Source organism: Rhinatrema bivittatum, chromosome 6 (assembly GCF_901001135.1).
Source record: "Rhinatrema bivittatum chromosome 6, aRhiBiv1.1, whole genome shotgun sequence".
Classification (NCBI taxonomy): Eukaryota; Metazoa; Chordata; class Amphibia; order Gymnophiona; family Rhinatrematidae; genus Rhinatrema; species Rhinatrema bivittatum.
The window spans coordinates 47,874,033-47,888,207 of record NC_042620.1 but is presented as its reverse complement, the minus strand read 5'-3'; the positions used below and the strand labels follow the sequence as shown (position 1 = coordinate 47,888,207).

The following is a 14,175-nucleotide window of genomic DNA, read 5'->3' as shown; positions in this document are numbered from 1 at the left end:
ATATTAGGAATGGTAATCCTCTCTAGTTGATTAATCATGGGCTGGGAGATAGGGCCCTCTAGTGGAGACCTCTAGAAGTCTTTATATTAGCGTGGCCCTAAAATCCCAAGTCTCATGTCTTTTGAGTAGGTTTACTGTGTTGTCCTCACCTTTTCTTTAAAGCAGTGTTTTCCAGCCTTTTCAAAGCCCAAGACACACCTTCATTACCAGAATTTGTGTGGCACACCAGCCTCCATGGGGAAGGCAGTGTGGAAATGGAGATGACTTGTTTAGTCAAAAGACGAGGGGAAAGCACTGAAACCCACGTTGAAGTTACATGATGTTAGGTTCCATATTAGGAGTTGCCACGCGGAGGGAAAAAACTCTAAGCGTCATATTGGACAATAGATTGAAATTGTTGGCTCAGTATGCGGCAGCGGTCAAAAGAGCAAACAGAATGTGAGGAATTAGGAAGGGAATGGTGAATAAAACAGAGATTGCCATAATGCCTCTGTATCGCTCCATGGTGAGACCGCACCTTGAATACTGTAAGCAGTTCTGGTGGCCGTATCTCAAAAAAGATAGAGATGCAGTGGAGAAGGAACAGAGAAGCTGACTAAACGATGAAGGGGATGGAATGACTCTTCTATGAGGAAAGGCTAAAGAAGTTAGGGCTGTTCAGCTTGGAGAAAAGACAACTGAGGGGGGGATACAATAGAGGACTAAAACAGGTAAATGTCAATAGGTTATTTATCAGATAATACAAGGACTAGAAGGCACTCCAGGAAATTAGCAAATACCACATTTAAAATAAATTGGAGAAAATTCTTTTTCACTCTATGCACAATTAAGCTCTGCAATTCATTGTCAAATGATGTGATTAAGGTAGTTAGACAGATACAGTACAGTGCGCTCCGATGGAGCGTACTGTGACGCGCGTTTTTGACACGCTAGCTTTACCCCTTATTCAGTAAGGGGTAATAGTGCGTCAAAAACGCGCGTCCAACCCCCCCGAGACTAATAGCGCCCACAACATGCAAATGCATGTTGATGGCCCTATTAGTCATTCCCGCGCGATACAGAAAGTAAAATGTGCAGCCAAGCCGCTCATTTTACTTTAAGAAATTAGCGCCTACCCAAAGGTAGGCGTTAATTTCTGCCGGCACTGGGGAAGTGCACAGAAAAGCAGTAAAAACTGCTTTTCTGTGCACCCTCTGACTTAATATAATGGCGATATTAAGTCGGAGGTCCCAAAAGTTAAAAAAAAAAAAAAAAAAAGTTAAAATTAAATTTAAATCAGCCCACGGCTTGCGGGTTGAAAACCGGATGCTCAATTTTGCCGGCGTCCGGTTTCCGAATCCGTGGCTGTTAGTGGGTCTGAGATCCGACACCAGCAAAATTGAGCGTCGGCTATCAAACCCGCTGACAGCCGCCGCTCCTGTCCAAAAAGAGGCGCTAGGGACGCGCTAGTGTCCCTAGCGCCTTTTTACCGCGGGCCCTAATTTAAATATTTTTTTTTTTACTGTATTGTGCGCGCGCCGGGAGAGCGGGCGCTCACCCACGAACTTTACTGTATCGGCCTGTTAGTGTAGCTGGGTTTAAAAAAGGGTTTGGATAAGTTCCTAGAGGAGAAATCTATAAACTGCTATTAATCAAACTAACTTAGGGAATAGCTATTGCTTATTACTGGCATGAGTAGAATGGGATCAATTTAATGTTTGGGAACTTGTATCCTGGATTGGCTACTGTTGGGGGGGAAAGAGATGCTGGGCTTGATGGACCCTTGGTCTGACCCAGTATGGCAGAAACTTATGTTCTTAAAGTCCCATCAGTCTCTCTTCCAAATCTTAAAACAAAGGGAGATGGGGACGGAGACGCACATATAATTGTCACAATGGGTCAGTTCCTATGGGTCGGTACAGGAGAAGGAAGAAGTTGGTGTGATGCGGGCGACTGGCTTGGTTAGTTACCTTGGCTGCTGCCACGGCTGGCAGAGCTCCTCCACTGCTGCAGCTCACAACACTCAGAATAAGCTAGTGCTCAATGCATGCTTTCCTTATCTCACTCAGCCTGGGGATAAGACAGAGTCTGGAAGGACTCAAAGTAGGAAGTTCAGGAGGGGGACGATGAGGAGATGCTGTATTACTTTTGGGGGAATTCTGCACTACGACAGAACGCAGAATTCCCCTCCTGCACAGAAATTTTACTTTTTTGTGCAGAATTTGAAGATGCCTGGCAAGCCACAATAGGAGCCAATCCTGCTCACGGTCAAAGTCAAGGGAGGCCTGGTGGACTGTGTGAGCAGAGCCCATCCCACTTGTGGCTGCAGACCAGGGAGGCAGCAGGCTGTGAGCAGTGAAGATCAGCAGGCCCTGTGTAATAGGCAAGAAAGCTGAGCTCGTGAGCCTATGTGAGGAGAAATTGTGAGGAGCGAGTGAGAGATTGGGATCCTGTTTGTGTGAATGAGAGGGTGTATGTGTGTGTGTGTGTGTGTTTGTGAGAGAGCCTGAGTGAAGGGGGGTGTATAGCGAGAGAGTGGGAGCCTATATGCAAGTGGGTGTGTGAGAGAAAGAGAGGAAGTCTTAATGAAGGCATGTTTGCAAGAGAGAAGGGGTCCTGTGTGAGAATGTGTGTGTGTGCGTGCTCAGGAGAGAGGGAGGGAGCCCATGTTAGGAGGCTGAATGAGAGAATGGAGGGCTAGGGGGTGGAAATAGAGTGGAAGGAGCTGAGCCTAGAGGTGGAGGGGATAGCGGAGGAGTTGGAGCCTGAGAGGACAGAGTGAAAAGTCTGGCCAGGGGAGTAGGGAGAGAGAGATGGAAAAGGCACTTTTACAGTGTGCTTCTAGGGGAATTAACTCAAAATATTTAAAAGCAAATTTGAGTAATAACTTTTCTATATTACATTTTAAATTAATTTCTCAAAGACTTTGATGTATATTGTCTTTTAACCAATATAGTGGGGAAAAAGCATTTTTTGTTTCATTTTCTGGAGTTTTATTTTCCATGAATTTCATTTTGTTAAATGTTTGTTTCATTTATTTAGTTAAAAAAAACACAAAAACAAAATAAACATTTAAACAAACTCCCCCCCCCCCCCCCCAAAAAAAAAAAAGAAAAAAGAAACTGGGCCTCCCACTTGAAAAAATGTTGGAGCCAGTATCCTTCCTGGCCTCCACTTACCCAATCCGCGGGGGGATCTGATGCCGAAGCCTGGACCTTCCGTAGGCCAAGATCACAGAGACCTACCTAGACCTATGCAAAGCCGAGGCTTCAGCCTGGGCCTATGTGTCGGGATGGCCAAAGCATGGGCCTTGCTTAGGGCATAGGCTGAGATCGCATAAACCTACCGCGGCCTAGGCATACGCAAGGCTGAGGCTTTAGCCTGGGCCTAAGCATCGGGATGGTCCTGACGCCTTGGCCCAGGCTGAAGCCTTGGGCTTGCATAGACCTAGACTGCAATAAATCGCTGTGACCTCAGCCTAAGCTCTACGCAAGGCCTGGGCCTGAGGCCTGGGCCGCAGCCTAAACCAGGTCCCAATGCTGGGTCCTTGGCCCAGGCCAGATGCCGGAACCTGGGACGGAGGCAGGGTCCTGACATGGGCTCTGGCCAGGATCCGACTAAGTGGTTGGGTCCCGATGCCAGGGCTTTGACTGAGACCCCAAAAATAAATGACCTGCTCTGGGGATCCAGCTTCATGGAACAGGCCCAGGTGGCTGGCTGGGTTCCTGGGCCTGGTAACAGGCCTGACTCCATGTTCTGGTCTGGAGATTGAATCCCGACGCTGGGGCCCTAGTGGTTCAGTGTGCTTCTCTTCAGTCTTCTTTCTTCGGCTCTTGAAGCCAACTGACGCTATCCTCTGGGATTAACTCCGGCGCATTTACCCTAGCGGACGGTGCCATTTTGATGTTCGGCAATGCCGTACAATGCTGGGCTGGGTCCCATCGTTGGATCTGGGTATCAGAACCCACTTTCCAGACCAGGTTGTGGCATCTGACCTGGGCCGAGGCCCGGGCATCAGGATCCGGCCTCTGCGTCAGGTTACGGCGTTGGGCCTCTACCTCGACCCTTGTCTAGGCAGAGGCCCAGGTGTCCTTAATACCCTGTGAGGGAGTGTATGGGAAACTCCCTCAGAATCCCTTAAAAGATCAGCCACATCTAGCTGGCCTGGTCTTCTTTAAGCAAGAAGTTCTTGGCCAAGGAGAATCCCTTTAGCCTGGGATACAAAGACAGGGCCGAGAAGGGGTGGGGGGCCCAGGAGAAAGAAGGAAGCCTTGAGGATGAGAATATCACTAAGTTGGAATGGCTAAAGGGAGGTGAACTTTTAAAGATGAGAGATTGATAATTGCAGTGCATGATAGTGAGCTAAGAAGATGGTAAAACAGACAAATGCAGATTCTGTAAAACCGATGGAAGTGGTTACACGTCTTGTTGCTGGTTGTGATATACTGATGTCAGAAAATCCTATATGCTGAAAGTTGGCACAGCTCATCCACTGGAAACTTATTGACTTTTTTTTTTTTTTAATCCTTTTATATTTTTATTATGCTGTTTTATTCATTTTTATGTATAATTTATTGTTCTCTGCTATGAATTGTAGAATAGGCTACAGATGCATTAATTTAATATTTTTAACTAATTGGTTTATTTTAAGTGGTAAGTTGCATTACCACATTTTGTTTTGTCGAACTGCATGGAATAGCAAAGTTGTTTTGTTTGTTACTTTTCACAAAGAGGTTTATTAAAGAATTTGCCAGAGTTCAACCTGAATCCTGTTCTCTGGCTACCCCTGACTACTCGGTACCCCCCCCCCCCCCCCTTGCCAGTCAGATTTTCAAGATATCTACAAGGAATAGGTAGATTTGTATGCAGATCTGTTCTGAGGTTTGTTGATTGTGGATTTATTTATTTTTCTTTACTTTCAAATTTATAAACAGCCTTTCTCAAGAAGGCCAGAAAGTAGTGTACATGGAAATTTTTTTTTTAAATGGACAAAACCATAGCCTGAAAAGCAGACTGGCTGGAGCCTTCTCAAGGACGGGATGTGGAGCCAGTGTTTTAAAGTATAGTGGAACTTTGCCACTCTGATTCTTAGAGAATTTATCCTGTCTCCAAGTCCACTACAAGAGCACCAGCCATGTTTTCTGAACTGGTATTTCCTGTATCTTTTTTCAATTTTTTAATTCATTGTCTTTCTTGTATTATGACATCACTTGCGGGTAATGTATGTTTCCATTGACCTTAACTCTGTCATGTCATAGTTGGGAAGAAGTAACTGGTCTTGTCTGTCAGGAAGCTCCAGCAAGTAGGGATTCTCCTTTTTTTTTTTTTTTGTATTTCTGTGCGATGCTGTGTATGACTGGTAGAAGAAGAAGAAACCTGGAGAACAGATGAGGCCTATGCTATCCTAACAGGAAATTGAGCAGTCTAGGCTGGGCCTTACAGTCCTTAACTGCTGTTGTAATAATGTAATACGTTGACTAGTAAATAAAACATGTAGAATTAACGCATATGTCAAAATTACATAACTAAAAATTTAAGTAACAAATTCATTTTTTTTTTTTTTTTCATTTTATTTCTCAGTTCATTCATGAAGAGGTGCTCCAAAGTGAGCTACAGCGATCAACATTGAAATCTAAAATGCATGTGTTTATCACCAGTCCATATAACACAGTAAGGGCCGGATTTTAAAAAGGTTACGCGCGCCAGGCCTATTTTAGAAAGGCCCGGTGACGCGCGTAAAGTCCCGGGGCTTTACTGAAGGGGCAGGGCCAGAGGCCTCCGACACAGCGGCCATTTGCCGCTGTGTCGGAGGATCGCATGCCGGCAGGGCTGGGGGGGGGGAGAAAGGCTAGGGGGGAAGGCAGCGCGGCTCTGTGCGCGCAAGATGCACAATTGTGCACCGACCCCTGATTTTAGAACTTGTTCGTGCAAGTTATAAAATTGGGCGTGCACATGTACGCCCGCGCGTGCCCTTTTGAAATCTACCCCTAAACGTAACATGAATGACAGTCAGAGTCCCACTTTTGCTTACTAATAAATTAAGAACAACCTTGGGTTACTTAAATAGAGTGGGGTTTTTTTTTTTTTTTTAATTATTATATTCTTTCATAAAACGGCCTTTCACAGATTTAGGAATTTAAAACACTTGCCGGTTTCTCAGGCTGTCCTTGGAATCGCAGATTTGAGTGACGTTTTGTTTGTGATGCAGGGACCGGCGCGTCCCATTAGGCGAACTAGGCGGTTGCTTTGGGTGCCGACCATCAGTGGGCGCCGAAGAGCAGGCAGCTCCTCTCTGCCGACAGCGCACAGGAACTGCTTCCCCACCAGCTCCGGCCGCGCTTCCACTGCCATGGCCTCTCCCGGAGAGCGGACCAGCAGCCGCTCCCGCTTTTACCAGGGGTGCACGGAGACCGCAGGGGACGTGGATGTCGGGGGAGGGGAGTATAACAACCAGCTGAGGTGCCCGGGGGGGTGGGCAGGCTTGACTGGGAGGGGGTGGCGGGCGCAAGGCAGAAGGTTCGCCTAGGGCGCCTAATACCCTTGCACCGGCCCTGTCATGATGTAAAGTATTTCTGCAATGGTTTTGGATAAAAATAGCTGATTTTTTTCATTATTTTGTCTTCACCATGATTCATTTTGGTTATCATGATGGCAATAAGAAATCTTAAAATGCTGTTTTTGAAGGTTGTCCATCAGTTTGAAAAAATTACTTTCTTTTTCTTAATTGTTTTACATTCTTGAAGAGAATGGTGTACCTAAAATGTATCTTCACATTTGCAGGCATCAAAAATATGGATGCAAAGACTTAACAAATCACTCCCTTAGTTTTGGCTATTTTTAAAATAAAACTGTCAACTTAGCTTATTTATAGCACAGCAATTGTGACTGAAGAAAGTAGGATGCACAGGAGCCTGAATTTATCCAGCATTTTTTTTTTTCCACAAACAGAAAGGTCTTTGATAAATCAAGTCTTATATGTACTGTTTGTGTTCAATGCAACAATTACAACATAAGCATTGAACTTGCTATGGAGTTACTTTAGCAAAAATTTCTTAAGTTGAAAGGATAGTACAGCGCTGAGCAGGAAATGTTGTTGTTCAGAAGATGCAGTAAGCATCCTTTATACCAGGGATTCTCACACCAGTGCTCGGGACACACTTAACCAGTCAGGTTTCCAGGATATCCACAATAAATATGCATGAGGGAGATTTTGCATGGATTGCCTCCATTGTATGCAAATCTATCTCATTCATATTCATCGTGGATATCCTGACTGGCTAGGTGTGTCCCAAGAGCCATTACTTTATATTACAGGCCTGTGTCATGAACCAGGCAATGAGGAAAATCCTAGAGCAGGGGTAGGCATCTCTGGTCCTGGAGAGCCACATGCCGGTCCGTTTTTCAGGATATCCACAATGAATATGTATGAGGTATATTTGCATGTATTGCCTCCATTGTATGCAGATAGATCTCATGCATATTCGTTGTGGATGTCCTGAAACCAGCCCTATTTGTTGCACTCCAGGACTGGAATTGTCTACCCACTTTGTCTTAGAACGAGTTTGGCTGTTCTCTCCACATTCTGGGGTACATTTTAAAAAAACAGCGCGTGCGTACTTTTGTTCGCGCAACTGGCGCGAACAAAAGTATGCCGGATTTTAAAAGATTCGCGCGTAGCCGCGTGTATCTTTTAAAATCCGGGGTCGGCGTGCACAAGGCTGCGCAAAATCGGCAGCCTGCGCGCGCCGAGCCACACAGCCGGCCTCGGAGGGAACTTTTTTTCTTTGTCACCCCCCTCACCTTGTTCGATGGAGTTACCCAGCTGCTGGCAGACATAACTTGCGCGCACCGGCTGGCCAGGCCCCGACATAGGCCGCTGTGTCGGGGCACTCGGCCACGCCCCTGGACCGCCCGGACTGCAGACACGCCCCGGACACACCCCTCCGGACCGCCCATTTTAGCAAGTCCCGGGACTTACGCGCGTCCCGGGGTTTTGCGCGCGCCGGCGGCCTATGCAAAATAGGTGCGCCGGCGCGCGAGTGACCTGCGCACATAAATCTGGCAGGATTTACGCGCGCAGGGCTTTTAACATCTACCCCTCTGTGTATGAGCCTGGGAAAGTTGCATTCTCTCTCTGCACCTTGATTTACTCAGCTGTAATTTTATAATTATCGATGTTACTCTTCTCCCCTACACAGATAGAAGTTTTGTGCTATCTGATTGCTTAACACCTTTTGCTAGGCCGTCCATGCCAGAAGTGGCTATACAGTTCTAAAGAATCATAAAACATTTTGGTATCCTGTCTTGGACGGATGGCACTACATGAATCTAAATTATGATTCTAAACTTCTGTGCATCTTATATCAACCTGCTATATTTAAGAGAATTTATAATTTTACTTTTAAGCTTAGCTTGGACACCTGTGCACCTGTAGTACCTATGTTGATCTTTTTTTTTTTTTTTTTAAATTAAAGTTCTTGTTTAATAAAACCTGGCATTTTCAAAGAATACTACATCTTTATGCAATATCGATAATGAGTATATCACTGTTCTGAGGTTTACACATAATGTGGTTATTATGCAAGCAACATTTGAGTGAAAATGGTTTTCATTCTGAATCCCCTTCAGAATGTCAATGGCAAGCTCTGAATAGCACCAGTGGATTCCTGGACGAATGCAGCACCCAGAGTGTGACCTCATTGCTATTCGCTTTTGAGAGGAAAACAGCATTTAATTTTAGAACTTTTCACATCTAGTGAAATTTCTGTCAGAGTTCTCCGGGTTCTTCCGCTCCCTTCTTCCCGTGCCTTTTGACCTGCTGGAGTGGCCTCTGACCTGCAGCTGCTCTCTTCCTAATGAGCAGCTTTTCCACTTGGGGGCCTCCTGTGAGACGGGAGGGTAGCTGGGAGGGGGGCAAAAGAGGAATCGACAGCCGACCAAGATAACCTTTGTAACGTGTAAAAGGTAGCAAATTGTTGCAGTTGGAAGTCCAAGGGAGAGGAGTACTGTATATGGAATCTGCCCGGCAGTACTGCACTTGGAGCTTATGGCTTGCTTAATCATTTAGGCATATTCACACGGGATGGCCTTTTGAACTTCAAGTCATGTTAATAGCGTTCCCGCAGACTGCTGGCATTTACAGAGACCATATCGTTATACGGATTAAAATGATACACAATGTGCACACATGTCTGAGCTTCAAAGAAATATATATTTAAAATGTTGGCAGGCATTCTTTGCTTCAAAGTGTTTTTGTCATCTCTTTTTAAAAGTAGTAAATTGTGAAGCTGTTCTGAGGTCGGTAGACGGTGTTCCTCGTGGAACGAGGAGGTCTGGAAAGAGCAAATGATGCTTTTTGCTGTACTTATCTTCCTCCTTCTGTGTATTTTTTTCAAAAGGTAATTTCCTTGATCATTTGTGTTTGCTTCCAGTTTATCCAGGATAGTGGCGCGGACCTTTCTGCCGTATTACCCGGGACACAATATTGATATATCTGTGTGCTAAGGGTACAGTCCTTCTGCTTCTGTGGTTTCTTTGCAGTTTTCGGCCTCTTTTCTTTTTTTTTCTTTAATTGTGCTGACATAAGGATTATCCAAAGCCTGGGGTTTGTACATGATCTTTCCAAACCACAGAAGTCATCTCTGCCCCCACTTCCACATTCTGCTCCCTCCTCCCACAATCGTCCAGTCTTCTGTTACTAAGTTCCTGAAGTCTTTGATTTGTCTTGTCTGCGTCTTCGGTAAGTTGTACGCTTCATAAAACAGGAACGGTTTCTCACGCATCTGCACAGCGAACCATAAATGACTAAAAAGTAGTAGGACCATTTTCAGTTGGGTTGTTTTTTTTTTTTTTTTTTTAGTGTTCGTGCATACAATTCTTCGTCTACATTCGCATTACATGCTACATTATGAAGCAGTGCAATTTCAGGCTGCTAAAAAAAAACAAACCAAAAAGAAATATTCTGGCCGTCTCTTTCCCATCGCCTTCTTCCTTACCCCCTCCAAGTCTAATCTCTTCTCCCTTTCCTTGCTTCACTTTTTTCCTGCTTCCTTTCCTTTTTTCGCTTCTTGCTTCCTTTCATCAGTTCTACTCTAATTCTAGCTCCATACAACTAACGGGAGCCTGAGAGACTTCCGGAGTAGGTGCTAATTGGCTGGCCATCCTGGGGTTCCGATGAGAACTGAGATGGCAGCGGCAATCTTACTTAGATTAACCTGATTAAAACATATCCTCAACCTACAGAGATTCCAGAACCAATACAGTACTAGAACAAAAGGTCAATTGTTGGATTTTATCTAGACTAATCTTTGTAATGGAATGCCTTTTACAGATCACGGTCTTAAATAGAGGTTTAGAAGTTGCTACCGATGAAGGACGCATTTAAGATATTGTGAGATAGATCAATGCTGTATGTGCTATAACTGCACTGGAATTCCATGCCACATCATTCTGCATTTATCATTTTGAACTTACTTCACAGTACAATTTGCTCGCTGGAATTTGAGTGATGCTTTTTTTTCCCCCCTCTGGATAAGTAACTCAAGCAGTTGTTTTAAATCACCTGTATTTGAATTAATAACAAAATATTAAAAAAAAAAAAAAAAGTTTCAAGGGGATCCATCTTAAATATGACTTGGTGCTTATCTCAGATGCTTCAGCTAGGCTCATCAGTATGCATTAGGCAGAGGACATGAGTTCCTATTGGCTAAGCCAGGAGTCCCCAAGCTACGGACTGCGGTGCACTTCCGGCTCACTGAAAAACTTTCAGGCCTGCCAGACTTTCCGTGACTGTGGCCGAATTGGCCCGCAGAGCAGTGTTTGTGAGTTTGCCCGTACGCAGCAGCGGTGAAGACTTCATTTCTACTGGAGTCCCAACCCCCACCAGCAGAATAAGTCTTCTGCGGTGAAGGTTTCATTGCTGGTGAGGACCCTAACCTCCCCCCACAAAGTGGAGAGAGTGAGAGAGAGAGACGGATGGGAATGAAAGGAAGGAAGGGGAGGTGAGGTGAGGGGAAGACAATGTGGAGGTGAGGAAAGAGAGGGGAAATGGGAAGAGTACATGGCAGTGTGTGAATGGGAGAAAGCATGCCACAAATGTATCATTCCCTACCCCTCATAGAATTTGGGGAAGAGAGGAAACAAGTAGTAGAATTTCCAGGGTGTGTGGCAGGGTTGCCAAAATCCTAAAAGTGTGTTTTTTTTTTTTTTTTTAATTGTTATTGACCTCCATCTGCCATATCTCTGTGGGAACTCTGCTCCCTGCCTCCCCACTTCCCTGGTATTTCAAATCAATAAAAGGGACAGACGCAAGGGGTTTCCCCTCCCCCCCCCCCAAAGGGAGGTTGAGCAAACTGTAAAAAATATTCTAAAATAAGCAAAATAGAATTTGGATCAGGAAATGCTGAAAATATCTTCCGTATGAATATTCATAGCATGTGCAGAGTATGGGCTTATGCATGAAGACGTGACCCAGACTGAAACTAAACTCGCCATGCGAGGGGAAAGTGTTGGATTCATCGCTGTGGCATTGTTGCTAAAAGGGAAGTTTGATTTAACCACTGAATTCATTCTTCATAGTTAAGTCAGATTCTATAACGCCAAAACAAAAACCCTGTAAAACTATCTTTGTGTGTTTTTTTTTTTCCCTTCAGCGATTCTCAGAACTTACACTGTTTTCTGTATTTTGCTTATCATCTGGTACAGAACATACAGCTCTTTTTTGGTAAATCTTGTTCCGTCACACTGACACTTGCCTTGTACGAGAGAGATATTGGACACCTTTCAAGGACGGCGCACTGCTAGCATGTATGAGAGCTGGGCCTGGGAAAAGTCTCGCTGACTTAAAACCCCAGGCCACGGCAGTATTCCCACACCTACGTGTCACAAAGTTAAGATATTCATTATGTATGGATTCTGTGGGTAATTGCCCATGAGTCAAAGGCAGATCATATTTTCTGATTCTAAAGTAATGTGTATTTCAATCAGTGTCTTTTGACTCTTGAGGACCAAGTCTTAGGATGCCATCATGACTGAGGGAAGTCTCTACATTTCACTTTTTGGTTCTCACAAGTGTGTGACTTAATTCTTTTAATGATAATATCTACCAACTGATGATGGAAAAGGGACGAGCCAATTTTTAAACTGCAACTACTACTACTACTACTTTCTATGATGCCGCTACAGCTGTACAAATATACATAAGATTGTCCCTGCTCCACAGAGCTTACTATCTGGACAAGAGAAACATTCAGGATGAAAAGACTTTGGGAATTTCATTTTTTATTAAGAAAATAGCTAACATCAACAAGGCTATGATCAAGAGAAATGGCGATTTAAGATTTAAAAGCGACCTGAAGAGTTTTATTTTTCTCTTTTTTTTTGACTGGATGTGAATAAGGCTAGAGAGTGAGCAAAATATGCACCATCTCAAAGTCTGATCCAGCAAGTTGGAAAGCGAGGAGACTGAAGTTGGTGGTGGTGGAGGAGGAGAAGGGCACATGTAAGAGCACATGTAAGAGTGACTTGCTCAATGAGTGGAGCTCATGAAGAGGGAAGTAGGAAGAGACGATGGAACTTCATCTAAGTGTATTCTTCAGTCAGACTTTTGTTTTTCCAATCTGATTTGGATTTTAGTATTCCATAAAAAATCTTACTGTGCATTAAAGAATTACACACAAAGGGGCGGATTTTAAGAGCCCTGCTCGCCGGTGAGCCTATTTTACATAGGCCTACCGGCGCGCGCAGAGCCCCGGGACTCGCGTAAGTCCCGGGGTTTTCTGAGGGGGGCATGTCGGGGGCGTGCCCGAACCGCGCGGCATTTTCGGGGCGTGTCGGGAGCGTTCCGGGGGCGGGCCCGGGGGCGTGGCTACGGCCGGGGGCGGGCCCGGGGGCGTGGCCGCGCCCTCCAGACCCGCCCCCAGGTCGCGTCCCGGCGTGCTAGTGGCCCGCTGGCGCGCAGGGATTTACGTCTCCCTCCGGGAGGCGTAAATCCCCCGACAAAGGTAAGGGGGGGGTTTAGACAGGGCCGGGCGGGTGGGTTAGGTAGGGGAAGGTGAGGGGAGGGCAAAAGAAAGTTCCCTCCGAGGCCGCTCCAATTTCGGAGCGGCCTCGGAGGGAACGGGGGTAGGCTGTGCGGCTCGGCGCGCGCCGGCTATACGGAATTGATAGCCTTGCGCGCGCCTGATGCGCCAGCAAAAGTACGCCAAATCGCGCGGTTTGAAAATCTACCCCAAAATGTCTAGAGTATAACCTATTGCATTATGTTCAATGCAAATTAAAAATTAGTCCAGTTATATTTTTTTAGGTGATTATCTAGCATAATGGATTACGTTATAGAACTGGATTTAATGGATTTTTCCCTCATTACTACCCAATTGTGCAGATTTCAAGCTTTTCAAAATACAGCTGCAAAACTAACTTTCTGCAAAAAAAGTATGATCATGTTACACCCTCTTCTTAAACATTTGCACTGGTTACCAGCATTTTTGTGTTTTTTTGTTTTTTTTGTGTTAAGATGCCTGACTTTTCAGGCCTTGTGCTGGGGCACTCATCTATATTTATCAAATCTTATTGTCCCCCCATTATCTGGGACATTCATTACATTCCACCCAACAGGAACTTTTGGTGCTACCCTATACTAGGGACATCAGGCTTGAGAGTACCAGAGAAGGTAATTTGTACAGTTTACCCTTGTTATTCTTCCCCCCACCTCCCCTGATACCCTGTTCGCCGATCAGTTCAATGTAAAGCCCAGTTGGCTACCTTGTGTTGTATGGAAACCGATGTGATGTTCCCCGAACGAATGTCGGTATACAAAAATTGCAAATAAATAAATAATAAATAAGGTGAAATTGAATCTTACCCGTTTAATTTCCTTTCCTCAAGTCTGAGCAGACCTGTCTGTATACTTCAGGAGTCAAACTGGTATGCAGGATGAAGAGAAATAGAATTAAAATTTATTAATGGTAATAAGTCTAATCAGATGAGAAGACTTGAAGGAATAGGTAAGTCTTGCGTTCTTTCCTAAACATAATGTAATCCTTCGCTAGGTGCAGTGCTAATGGTAGGGAAGTTCTGTAAGTACGTTTAGGGGTGCAGGACACTTCTAGTTCCCCTCCCACTTCACTTCATCATCCTAAATTCAGGAAAAAGACAACGTGTTCTCCTCAGAATTAGACATTTATCAGATTTGGCAAT

At 44.9% G+C, this 14,175-nt stretch overlaps 1 protein-coding gene across 1 annotated transcript in view; it reads left to right on the top strand.

Annotated features, from left to right (window-relative positions):
- The window catches only part of NCKAP5 (NCK associated protein 5), a 1,124,153-nt gene that overhangs the window by 200,394 nt on the left and 909,584 nt on the right, over positions 1-14,175 (top strand).